Source organism: Gobius niger, assembly GCF_951799975.1.
Source record: "Gobius niger genome assembly, chromosome: 22".
Classification (NCBI taxonomy): Eukaryota; Metazoa; Chordata; class Actinopteri; order Gobiiformes; family Gobiidae; genus Gobius; species Gobius niger.
Window position 1 is genome coordinate 1,111,480 of NC_136873.1, and position 13,339 is coordinate 1,124,818.

The window sequence follows — 13,339 nt, forward strand, 5'->3', positions numbered from 1 at the left end:
GGTGATAGCTGTAGAAGCAGTTGCATGTTGTTTCCACTTTGTTGCTTTCAGAGACTGACTGCAGGAAGATGTTCTTTTGGAAATGCAACGGAAAGTTTTGTTTCATATGTTGGACCATTTTCATTGGTCACTAAACAACATCATGAAGGTCAAGGAGCACCAGAGAGGTCAGGGATAAAGCTGTGGAGAAGTTTAAAGCAGCGTTAAGTTATACAAAGATTTCCCAAGATTTTAACATCTCCCGGAGCAACTGTTCAATCCATCATTCAGAAATGGAAAGAGTAAAGCACCACTGCCAACTTACCAAAATATTAGATCAAACAAGGAGAACACTGGTAAGATATACTACCAAGTGCCCCATGATAACTCTGGAGGAGCTGCGAAAATGGTCCAACATATGAAACAAAACTTTCAAGCATCAACATATTTTCCATTACAAAATGATCAAATAATAATAGTACACATACCTGATGCAAATTTGAGGACCCAGGTCTTCTTCTTCATCCACATCAGCGGGGGTTTCACTGGTCTATTCTTCTGAGAAATCTACCTCCTCGGTCTCATCTTCTTCTGACGATGACTGTGATTGATTCTCTTTATCTGGAGTCCAAGTTTCATCCCAAGTATCGTCATCCCAGTCAATCCTTTAGAAAGAATTCATTTTAGTGCCCCTTTCAGCAACATCCCAAACAAAGCCCTAAAACAGTAATACTAACATTGAATTTTGGAGATTGTTGAAGGCATCTTCATCAATGTCATGTATATTTACACTAGTTGAGGCCCTAGAAAAAATGATCCGTAAATAACAAAATGTAAAGCAAAAAAAAAAAAACAGTTATCTGCACAGAGATGTCGAATAATAATTACCCTGCTCTCTCTTATGGAAGAGTTCTTCTTTCTTCTTCACTGCTACTACTGCTGGCCAGTTTCTCAACTCCCTTCACAGAGAAATCAGCTTCTCTGTAAATTACACACATATAGAATATAAATTATGTTGCTAATCCTTGTTGTTGCAGCCACAAATACAAGGAATAGTTTCTACTATGAAGTATGTAGCTTCATGATAAATATGCCAATAACTTACCGATCAGACAGTGGCTCCTGAATAGTGGACAGAGCTGGCAAGGTTTTAGAACACCAGAATGACTGACAATTAGGAGGAGCAATCGTCTTGATGATCCACCCGGAAATAGAAGATCCTCCGCTATAAGGATTTTTACATGTAAAGCAGTATACAGTAATACAACTTGGGGTCAGCCCGTTGTTCCGTGGAACACCGGGCCCTCCAAACGCCGGAGCGCCCGGTGTTCCACGACTGCGCGTCTTCATGCCCATTACAATTAAAGTCCTGCTGGACCTGTGAACACCCAATTTGTCCAAGCCCACCCCACAGTCCTGATCATTCAGTGTTCACTGCCTCTCCCAGGACAGAAACATCTGCGCGGTCTGTACCTGTGTCTGCAGGACGCGCACATCTGGCTGTCTCTGTGCAGATAGCTGCATCGTGCGCTCTGTTCGGAAAACTGTACCAGTTCCTTCTTGAACACTACAGGCTAACGTAGTGTTGGGGCATGAGTAGCCTACTTACATTTGCTGATGATTGTTTTACGTTTTGCCTGATGAATGAAGAGCGCTGCATTATGCCTGTGCGTAAGTCTACCCTGATCGCATGCAGCGTTGGCACGGGTTTCTTTTAGTCGACTCGTCTTCCTCATCGTTATAACTGCAATAATAAAACAGCAGCACAAACACTGTTTAATTGTTTAAAAAAGCTCTTCACAGTCGCCTCAGTGTGGGGACATTAGAAGGCAGACGCACAGTGCCTAATGAGCATAGGCATTGGCATTGAGAGAGGAGTGAGGACGCAATATGAAATATAAATAAACATAATAATAATAAATAAAATGTGCTGCGAGACGCAGAACATGTGAACACCGAACACTGCGGCCGCGCTAACCGGTAGCATCAGAACAAAGCAGTAAACACAATAATGGCCGTTGGTTTAGCAGTATTTTTCCCACCCATTTCATAGCCAATAAACGTTTCAATATTTTCTATGGAATTCCAATATTTGTAAAAACGAGAAACACAATTAAACCATAAATTGTGTTTTTCCAAATGTGTTTTGAGACGGAAAAACCAAGGATCGAAGGCTACACGGATTCCTCTGATCATTGTTTTTTGGAGGCTAATATTATTTTATTTTTTATTTTTATTTTTTTTCGTTTTTAGTCCAAAGCAGAAATGCATTAAATTAAAGTTCAAGTTTTAAAAATCCTATAGGTTTGAGAGGGACAGTTTAATTGTGAGTGACGCATAAACAACAATGCTCAATGACCAGTGGTGTGCACAGACATTTTGAGGGGCAGGTGCTCAACCAAGACAAAAGGGCACAACCCCCCCACCCACCCCCCCAAAAAAAGACAAAAAAGTGTTTTTTCTGTAATTAGTGACACTAACACACCATTGATTAACACAGCAACATAAAATGTCCCACTATGTGGACCTAATAGTAAACTACATAGACTTGAAAGGACAATGTAGGGCTATCACAAGGCTCTGCACTTAAAGGCACACTGCGTAACATTGCTCCTAATGACCAGCTCGAACACAGAAAATGCTGTTATTGTGTAGTAAAAGAATGGATTTAGATGTGAAACTAACCTGTTTAAATCTCAAATTCTACAGCCTTTAGTCACATCTCCATGGAGACGAGCCGGAGACGTACCCACTCCAGTAAAGTTAGGCGGGGTGAGCCTCATAGATGTTTGTTTGTACAATTCTGAGCTATTTTTCAATGATGAAAATAATGGTCATAAAATAAATGCTTGTATTTCAATTTTATTTATTGGGTAAAATTCTACACGGTGTGGCTTTAAGTCTAGCACAAATACAAATAAATGATGCAAAGGTGCTATAGCCTACACTTAAAACATCTGGTTTGTCAATATCAGGACATGGATATTTTTGTCCATATCAAAAATATCTTAAATAACAATAATCCTGGGCTGTTCCTGTGCTCCTCACACAGACAACAGTGTCCAGAACGCAGGCACCTCCTCACCTTCTCTCTCCTCCTCTCTCCTCTGTCTCCTCAGCTCAGCTCACTCTGCTCTGTCCCTGGTCTACGCTCAGCCCTGACTTAGTCTGAATAATACAGCTCATTTTCAGAACATGTTATAGCGCGACAAAACAGAACCGCTAAAGTGACTGACTTCTTACCGCTGACTTTATCCGGACGGTCTCGACACGCGCGGCGCTGACAGTCTCGCCCCGACGGCCCTCTCGTTTCCTTTCCCCTTAATAATCCAGTCATGTCGCGCTGGCTCGTTCATAAAGTTATTGAATTTACTCAGTTTACTTTACTCCCGCGTCTCACAGAGATGGGCTGTACCATCTTACGGGGAGACACGGGGTCAGCACAGCTGCCCTTATTGATCAGGAGCGTCAGCGCCGCCGCGGCTTGAGAGGCAGAGGAGGAAGGAAGCGCGATTTGAACTTGTTGAACATTAAAACTGTATTTTCAGCACATGTTGGCTTAATAGGGCAAATATCTAAGAACAATAAAATAAATAATACTCAATATTGGGGAGAAAAAAAACTGGTCTTGAGAAGGGCACTTAAAGGGCACAGGGCAGAGGGGCAGGTGCTTGAGCACCACCTGGGCTCTATCTGTGCACGTCCCTGTCAATGACGCACGCGCCGTGAATAGAATAATATTCATAAATATCTCAAAAACGATAACAATCACATTTTTTTTTACAGCAAAAACAACTGACCTATGTTTTTGTAAATGTGAGTATAATGATGGGCTGAGGTGATCTGTCCATGGGGCGCGTCATGCGTGTCCATACGTGCCCAAAGTTAGCCCACAGACACTTGCTGCGATCAGCTGAAATATTAACACACAGAGAGCGAGAGGGAAAAAGAAAAGTAAACAGGCTGATATTTCCTCATTATTATTATCATTTTTATTATTAGTATTATTAGTATTGTTATTATTATTATTATTATTATTATTATTATTATTAGTAGTAGTAGTATTAGTATTATTATACTGCATACATTATTTTCCAGTGTCACATTGCATATTTTAAATGAAAATAAAATATGCAATGGTTAAAAAAAAGTGTCTAGTTATTTGGCTCAGTTATTTGGCTCGGTTATCCTGTTGACCCCGGCAACAGCCGTTTGATTGGTCAACGAAACTGACCAATTAAAACAATGAAAAAAAAGTGGTTTTGAAAGTTTTGTGTGAATAAAAAGGCAAGTCCAATTGTCTTCGACATAATCTATACTTTATTTGGTAAAAGGTATATGAAAAGTATCTGAATTTTTAAAAGGTTATCATTTACATCGTACATTGTGATAATTTTGGTGTTTTATTCTTTTTACTATGTTCTTTTGCATTAGGCAACTGTATCGTCGTCAGTGGAGTGGAGCAAATTTGGTAAGTAATTAGGATAGACTTTTGACACAAATCATATTATTTATAAAAGATATGCTTCTTAAAGCCGTACTAAGTAACGTGTTTACCATAATAAATCCTTCCCGTAGTCCCTGTGGGGGTAATACAAGTGTTTATGGGATGATTGGAAGGTCTTTCATCGCCCCCTGGTGTCTCTGGCCAGAAAACCATGTTTGCAACTTGACTGCCACCGGTCCGGAGAAAGCAATACACACTAATGTAATCACGAAGAAGAAGCTAACATGCTAACGGGCAAAGCTAACTGCGGGCTAACGTCACTTTAAACAGTATTTACAGCCAAGTTTGAGTGAAACAAATTATTTCCATTGTGTAATTGGATGTACAATATCCCTCTCTTCCTTTCCTGTCAGCGTAGTATTTACTCTCCAAGACAATAAGTTAAAAAATCGTAACTTGCTGCGACACCTGCAGTTGCGCTTATGGCCTCTATGGCAAGAGTTACTTGGTACTGCTTTAAATGTGGTACATGCTATAGCATAATTTGTACAAACCACAGTGTACACTAATTATTACAAATTATACTACAGCATTTACAATGCCTTAAAAAAAGGAATACTTCGTTTGATATCGTTAGCCACATAGCATAATTGCTAAAGTCATTTTCGTATTGTTACAATGGCAATAGGGGAACTCTAATGTGTTGCCTACACGTCTTTTCTTCATGTTTTCCAAAAAACAGTGGAAAAATTTGTTATTGACGCAACATTTATTGAAGCGGTAAACAATGATATTAATAAAGACCTTTGTTTATTCATTAAAAATAATTATGCATATGTATAGGCTTCATTGATTTATTTACAATATCTAGCATGATTACTGAATTATTGTTCTTGTACATTAATTTGTTCTGTTTCATTTCAGAGTTTAAAAATGAGTTTGGAGAGCATCCTGAGAGGGCTGAACATGTCATATTCAAAACATTTACATTTTCTGTCATTTGCGAACAACTGAGGCAGCATGTGAAAAGGTGGGAGACCAGAACTGTGACACCAACGCCATCAGACATCCATAACACTACTTTTTGTGCATGTACATTTACTGATGTTATTTCACTCTGATGCTATTTACATTTTTGTTTTCTGTCAAAAGGCATATAAATCTCTTCCAGATCACTGTCATAACGGATGGTCAGACTGTCACGGCTGTGACTTTGTTTGAATCAATGGCAGATAAGCTTAAAGCAGGCAAATCGTATTGGCTTTTGAATTATAGTGTTGTTGAGGGGAGGCTAAACATCCCTCCAGGAAGCAGGGTCTTTCCCTGCGACGTTTTCTCCATCTCCACTGAAATTGAAGCTCAGGGCTCTACTTTTCCTGCCAGAGAGGACTCTACAGCATGGAGAGGCGCCCACTGAGGGAGTCAAGTATGTAAGTACATGCACAGTCACTCATGCCTCCGTGTACAGTTGATCCACATATTGGATCATTGGCTGTGAGCCAATGTGGATATAGTCAGTCATGTTGCAGCTGAATCTCCTGTATGTCAGTAATTTGCAGCAAACATTTCAAAGTAATATACATTTCTTTTCTTGTCTATTCACGTGCAGGATCTGTCCTTAAGTGAAGATACAGGTGCTGTTACAGCATAACCACAGGGAGGCACAGGTTTGGAAACATGGAGCAAGAGCTGTGAGCCAATGTGGATATAGTCAGTCATGTTGCAGCTGAATCAAAGTCTGTTTGTTAATATTAGGGATTTGTTGCCTGGCCAGCCAAAATACATGCTTTTTCATAGATGTTTCAGAGGTGGTTCAAGCAGAGCTCTGACCCGAGGGAAACGTGAGGCTGCCCGGGCAGAGTGGGAGAGATAAGATAAGATAAGAGACTTCTTCTGAGACACTGAACAGTGAAGAGGCACCAAGAGCCCCCACACCTGCAGCACGGAGGAGGCGTCACAAGAGGAGCTACAGGAAACAACAAAAGGACCAACGAGGAGATGGTGATAGACTGTGGAGGGAGCTGTGCAGGAGGAAGAGGAAGGACGAGGTGGAGCTGACCAGTGCAGGACACCACGCTCTGAGACGGTGACAAGCCCAGGAGGCGGTGCACCGTTTCAGATGATCAGAGGAGACAGAGGGCAGTTACAGTTTCTCCATCCTCCAAGGTCATGCGGGTGGAGCGGCTGAAGGACAACGAGATCATGGACCCGGCCGAGGACAGGAACTTCTACATCACCGTGGATCACAACCTGATCATCAAGCAGGCGCGTCTGTCCCACACGGCCAACTACACCTGTGTGGCCAAGAACATCGTGGCCAAGCGCAAGAGCTCCACCGCTGTGGTCATCGTCTACGGATTTCCCATCAACCAGTGCTCCTCCTGTGACCAAAACAGTGAAGATGGCGGCCGCGACACAACCATCTTTCACCAAAGAAAAAAAAAGAGTGGTGCGCACTGAATGGGTGCTGCTGCCGGATGCTCTCTCATCGAATGCAATTTCTCCATCTGTGAGATCAATAAAGTACCATCTTATCTTATACTCACCTGCGCCTGCTGCCTCACTGAAAGCACTATAGATACTCACAGCTGTTGTGTTTGGATCCATAGAGGAGAGGAGGAGAGGGCTCTCCACCATGGATCCAAACACAAGAGCTTTTTGGCGTGACTGACAAAGATGCACAAAGACCAGACAAGTACAAATGAACTCGTCTACGGTAAGATAAAAACATATCTCAGTATGTAAAATCAGTGGCCTATTCCCTTAAACCAGGGGTCCTCAGACTTTTTTCTCTGGGGGCCACATCATTGTTCCTGACTGTGATGGGGGGCCGGACCGGGTTGGCTATTACATAGAATTGTATGACCCAGACCAAAATGCCTCATTGTGAAGTAGAGATGACTCGCCTGCACAGTCGTCCCCACAACTATATCCACAAGATCAACACTGTAGTGGTTTGCAGAAATAGTAATCAAGTCTTCACACTTTGTTAAGTATTTCACCCTTTTCTCAGGAGATTGCAAAAAACACCCGAAACCTTGTGATTGAGGCCACTATTGAGGAGGTGGAGGAGGGCAATTACGTCGTCCTCACTAGCGATGGTGAGATGTTCAAAATCTCACCCGAGATTTGGGAGCCTTACAAAGGCCGCCAACATCTCACCGTCACAGCCGAAATATTCAGTGACGTTGTGCGGTCAGTTTTGGTTGTTGGGGTGGAAGGAGAAGGTAACGTAAGGGCGGATGGAGGAGTTGATGGAGGAGTTGAAGAGGGAGCTGAGGCAGGAGTGGAGGAGGGAATGGGGTTCGAAGATGATTTTTTTATGTAATTTCATATTTTATGTAATTTTGTTTCTTTTTTATTTCATTCTTTTTTATTAAATATTTCAATAAATGTTAACATTTTTGTTTATTTAATGATTTTTTGAAGTTTTTGTTTGGTTTGTTCTGGTTTGTCAGGTGTTGTACTGTTTAATAAAATGTTTGATTGCTATTTCCGTCTGTTGTTTTTTTTTAAAATCCTGCTGAATCCTGATGAGAAACTTTGATTCTCTTCATTGCTTCCACTAGACTTGACCAAAAAAATACAAAGAAAAGATTTGAACAGTAGTCCTTGAGTAATTCGGAGGGGGGCAGCAATAAACCCCTATGTGTTTGGTCTGTCGGAAATTCAAAAGAAGAAGAAACAAACAGAAGTAAACAGTGGAGTGATGGCGGACCTGTGTCAGAATGGAAATAGGCAGAGCCAGGTAGCACACGGAGAACTAGGCTTCCCTCGTTATCAAAACACGGCTCTAAGAAGAAGAAACCCAGGAACGAGACAACGATCAGACTGAGGCCAACAAAGTGAAAGGACCATGGAAAGTACATGACTGCAAAAGTTAGCGCGCCATAACAGCGCTAACAGCTAACTATGTGATGGCGATCTACACATTCATCCACCGTTATAAGCATGGCATAAGGTAATAATGTTAATGACTGATCTCCTGTCACCTCTCACCAAAGGCAGAGGTTTACATCCTATCTATTAATCACTTACTGCAAACTTTTATGAACACACTAGAGATGCGCGGGTCGACCCGAAACCCGCGGTCAACCTGTTGGGCCCGCGGATTCGGTCGGGTCGGGTACCTCAAAATTACAACAAACTTCACTAAACTTCACTAAAATCAAAGACAGCATCTTACTACAGCAACTGCTTAGCGTCAGGTAAAGCTGCTCCACTTTACTCCAAACTCCGTTTACTTTACAGAAAAAAAGCCGACCCGCACATCTCTAGAACACACATATGGTCAACTGATTTGTACCGTCTCATATGTGCTAAACATGTCTATGCACACGCTGTATTTACCATGTACCATGTTGGTTTTTCTGTGGGGTAAAAAGCTTGATTTATGAAAAGAAAAATAGAGGTGGTCACACTAGTTTAAAAGCAGAATAGATGTCATCCATTAATGCTGTGTTACCTTTAATTTTAAGGCTACGGTGCTATATTTGTCATTATACAACAACTGTATGATGAAATTTGTCCTCTGCATTTGATCCATCGTTTGACGCTGCTGTGATGACCTGTAAGGAGCAGGGCACCCATCTCCATATTATTAAGGATTCTCACATCTATCCTTTTAATTGCTCACAACAAATCCATTCAAGTAAATGGACAAATTGTCCCCTTGTATATGGCTATATCATTGTGATCCAGCAAGTGACATAGGATTTTATTTTTGTTTTTATCGTGTGCTGTGGTTGTAGTGTGTTTTTATATTGTTTTATCTTTGCAGTGCATTTTAACTTTATCTATAGTTTTAAGGACTCGCCCTCGTCACATGGCACACGCATCGGGGACTACTAGCACGCTGGGACCGCAAGTGTTACGAAGCGTCGTACACGCAGGGGCAGAGGAGAACTCTGCCTCCAGTGTGAGTACCCTTTGGGAACGTAGTAGCACTTGTCGGATAAAGCTAGCCGGAGAATATGAGTGGTTAGAACTTTTGACTGCCGCTAGTTGTTTCCGCGTAGGTGTCGCAGCGTGCAGAGGACGGGAGCCAGCCGGGAAGGATCGAGACTAGTGAAGGAGTGTTGTGACGTTGGACACACGCAGGGGCAGAGGATAACTCTGCCTGGTGTGTAAGTATTGTAGCGACACTCCATCCGCGTAGCCTAAGGCCTTATTGTCTCGGACCCCCGTGCTGGCGTATGCTTTGCATTTACAGGTGACCCGGTGCGTGTGACCAGAGGATCCACTCCCTGGGCTGAGCAGAGCAGGAGGACCACACGCACTTTACTGTGGACGGTGCCCTTTTATCGCAGTTTTATCTTTTTTTTAGCCCACCTTGTTTTTAATGGACTTTTAGCATAACGTTTTTACCTGTGGGCATTTTTACTGTTTTTAATCATTCTGTAATAAATTTTAATGTACCCTGCCACTTCTCTGTCCTCCTTGGTAAACGGTGTGCTCTCACCCGGTCATTTCACCCCTTTTTTTGTTACAGTAGCTATTTTTCTGGTTTAATTTCATTCCACTTCGCACACCTCCATAGCCCCCCCCCCCCTCTTACATATAAATGGCGTTGTCGGCAGGATCTGGGTCTCGAGCACACTTGTTTACCAAGGAGGAAGTAGCCATGATGATGCCGGTGTATCCTGGTGCCCCCTGGCTCCCCAAGTTTAAAGGGCCAGGGGACGAGTTACAACTTTGTGACTGGAAATAGCAAATGGAAGGGTTGTTGGGGTCTCAAGAGCTAACTGAGCCTAGGAAGGTTGCTTTTGTTTTGGGAGCATTAGCTTGTGAAGCTAAGCGTCAAATTAGTGTCCTAGAGGACGAGGGAAAAGGCACAGGATTGGTGTACAGGGTCCGCCCTGAGCGAGGTGGTCGCGAGCAAACTTTGCACAGAAACTCTTTAAAATTATGCACCTTACCTCCACCGGCTGTAGCCCCACCGGCAGCTGAGGAACCGCCCCAGGACCAAAGACCTGTTTTACCTGTGTTTTATGGACTTTTACCCTTCAGACAAGTCCAGGTCGAGCAGGACATTGTGGACATTGCCCCTAGACGGTCAACTCGTTCCACCCTGGGACACCCACCGGCACGGTACAGAAACTGAACTGTTTATGTTGCAGGGACTGACAACCTCAGAATGTGGGGGGATGTGATCCAGCAAGTGACATAGGATTTTATTTTGTTTTTATTGTGTGCTGTGGTTTTAGTGTGTTTTTATATTGTTTTATCTTTGCAGTGCATTTTAACTTTATCTATAGTTTTAAGGACTCGCCCTCGTCACATGCTTTTACCACCTGGTTTTATCACATGACTTCACCCCAATCCCCGAGAGGCAACAATCAAGACACCTGTGTCCGGCGGGAAGAGAAGACACAAGGAGCACGGTAGAACGAGAAAGGAGCGACGCGGCCGCCGCCGCAATCACGGCGCGGAAAGACATGGAGAAAGGAAAGAAACTAAAGTAGGACGCACAGAGCAGGAGCAGAAAGGTGGCGGCGCATCACCACCACCAGTTGGAGAGCAGGATGGCACACGCATCGGGGACTACTAGCACGCTGGGACCGCAAGTGTTACGAAGCGACGTACACGCAGGGGCAGAGGAGAACTCTGCCTCCATGTGAGTACCCTTTGGGAACGTAGTAGCACTTGTCAGATAAAGCTAGCCGGAGAATATGAGTGGTTAGAACTTTTGACTGCCGCTAGTTGTTTCCGCGTAGGTGTCTCAGCGTGCAGAGGACGGGAGCCAGCCGGGAGGGATCGAGACTAGTGAAGGAGTGTTGTGACGTTGGACACGTGCAGGGGCAGAGGATAACTCTGCCTGGTGTGTAAGTATTGTAGCGACACTCCATCCGCGTAGCCTAAGGCCTTATTGTCTCGGACCCCCGTGCTGGCGTATGCTTTGCGTTTACAGGTGACCCGGTGCGTGTGACCAGAGGATCCACTCCCTGGGCTGAGCAGAGCAGGAGGACCACACGCTCTTTACTGTGGACGGTGCCCTTTTATCGCAGTTTTATCTTTTTTTTAGCCCACCTTGTTTTTAATGGACTTTTAGCATAACGTTTTTACCTGTGGGCATTTTTACTGTTTTTAATCATTCTGTAATAGATTTTAATGTACCCTGCCACTTCTCTGTCCTCCTTGGTAAACGGTGTGCTCTCACCCGGTCATTTCACCCCTTTTTTTGTTACAGTAGCTATTTTTCTGGTTTAATTTCATTCCACTTCGCACACCTCCATAGCCCCCCCCCCCCCCCCCCCCCCCTCTTACATCATGACAAAAAGAGATCAAATGTTGTCTCTTGTCTTTTAGTAAACGCCTCTCTGATTGAGTTCATGGGTCATCAGCAGGACATTTCAAGATTCTGTTTCCAGTCAGGACCTACTTCACTTGAATAAGAGCAAAGGTACTGATGTAAAAGACAGTATAAGGGTGCTGTCTCTCCTCATTATAGACACAAGGACACGTGTTTCTGCTGCTTTAGGGACATCCTGATGAACAATTATTATATAAATGCAGTTTTCTCTTTGCAGAGAATTCTTGTTTACAACTATGTTGTTCTCATTGTAAAATATGTTTTTTTTTTATATGAGTAAAGCACTTTTCCAGTAACTCAGTTTAAGGTAAGGTAAGGTAAGGTGATACTTTATTGATCTCACAGATGGAGAAATTGCATTCGATGAGAGAGCATCCGGCAGCAGCACCATTCAGTGCGCACCACTCTTTTTTTTCTTTGGTGAAGATCGTTGTGTCGCGGCCGCCATCTTCACTGTTTTGGTCACAGGAGGAGCACTGGTTGATGGGAAATCCGTAGACGATGACCACGGCGGTGGAGCTCTTGCGCTTGGCCACGATGTTCTTGGCCACACAGGTGTAGTTGGCCGTGTGGGACAGACGCGCCTGCTTGATGATCAGGTTGTGTCCACGGGGATGTAGAAGTTCCTGTCCTCGGCCGGGTCGATGATCTCGTCCTTCAGCCACTCCACCCGCATGACCTTGGAGGATGGAGAAACTGTAGCTGCCCTCTGTCTCCTCTGATCATCTGAAACGGTGCACCGCCTCCTGGGCTTGTCCCCGTCTCAGAGCGTGGTGTCCTGCACAGTTTTGTTCTTTTAGTAAGACAGAAGGTCACCACCAGCTGACGTTCACCACCAGCTGACGCTCACCACCAGCCGACGTTCACCACCAGCCGACGCTCACCACCAGCCGACGCTCACCACCTGCTGAAAAGAACAAAACTGTAATAGGCTTAACCTAAGAAGACAGTATGAACCTTTTACAGTTACTCGAGTTAATCGATGTGAATAATCAATAGATTAATTCATAGTTGCCGCCCTACAAAACATCCAGTGGACCTGTGATCAGGGTGACAACAGATGTCAATCTACAGGCTTGCTTTCAAGATCGAAGATTGGCACACAATAAAGAAATTTTTTTAATTTAGCATCGATAATGTGAGGCACAATAGCATATCATACACTATGACTAGGGATGTCCCGATCCGATCACGTGATCGGAAATCGGGCCCGATCACCACGATCACTTCCCGATCAGGATTTGGATATTAATGCGTGTCCATTCTCGTTACTTTTGATCAGATTTCGAGCTACCGCGAACCACTGTCCTCTCACTCTGGCCCAGCGCCTCTGTCTCTCACCTGGCCCAGCGCCTCGGTCACTCACCTGGCCCAGCGCCTCGGTCACTCACCTGGCCCAGCGCCTCGGTCACTCACCTGGCCCAGCGCCTCTGTCACTCACCTGGCCCAGCGCCTCTGTCACTCACCTGGCCCAGCGCCTCGGGTCACTCACCTGGCCCAGCGCCTCTGTCACTCACCTGGCCCAGCGCCTCGGGTCACTCACCTGGCCCAGCGCCTCTGTCACTCACCTGGCCCAGCGCCTCTGTCACTCACCTGGCCCA

General features: G+C 44.2%; 1 protein-coding gene across 1 annotated transcript in view; it reads right to left on the reverse strand.

Moving 5' to 3' along the window:
* LOC306981666 (ras-related protein Rab-27B-like) overlaps positions 1–13,339 on the reverse strand; it is a 607,733-nt gene that overhangs the window by 66,054 nt on the left and 528,340 nt on the right. The gene's annotated exons all lie outside the window — the stretch shown is intronic.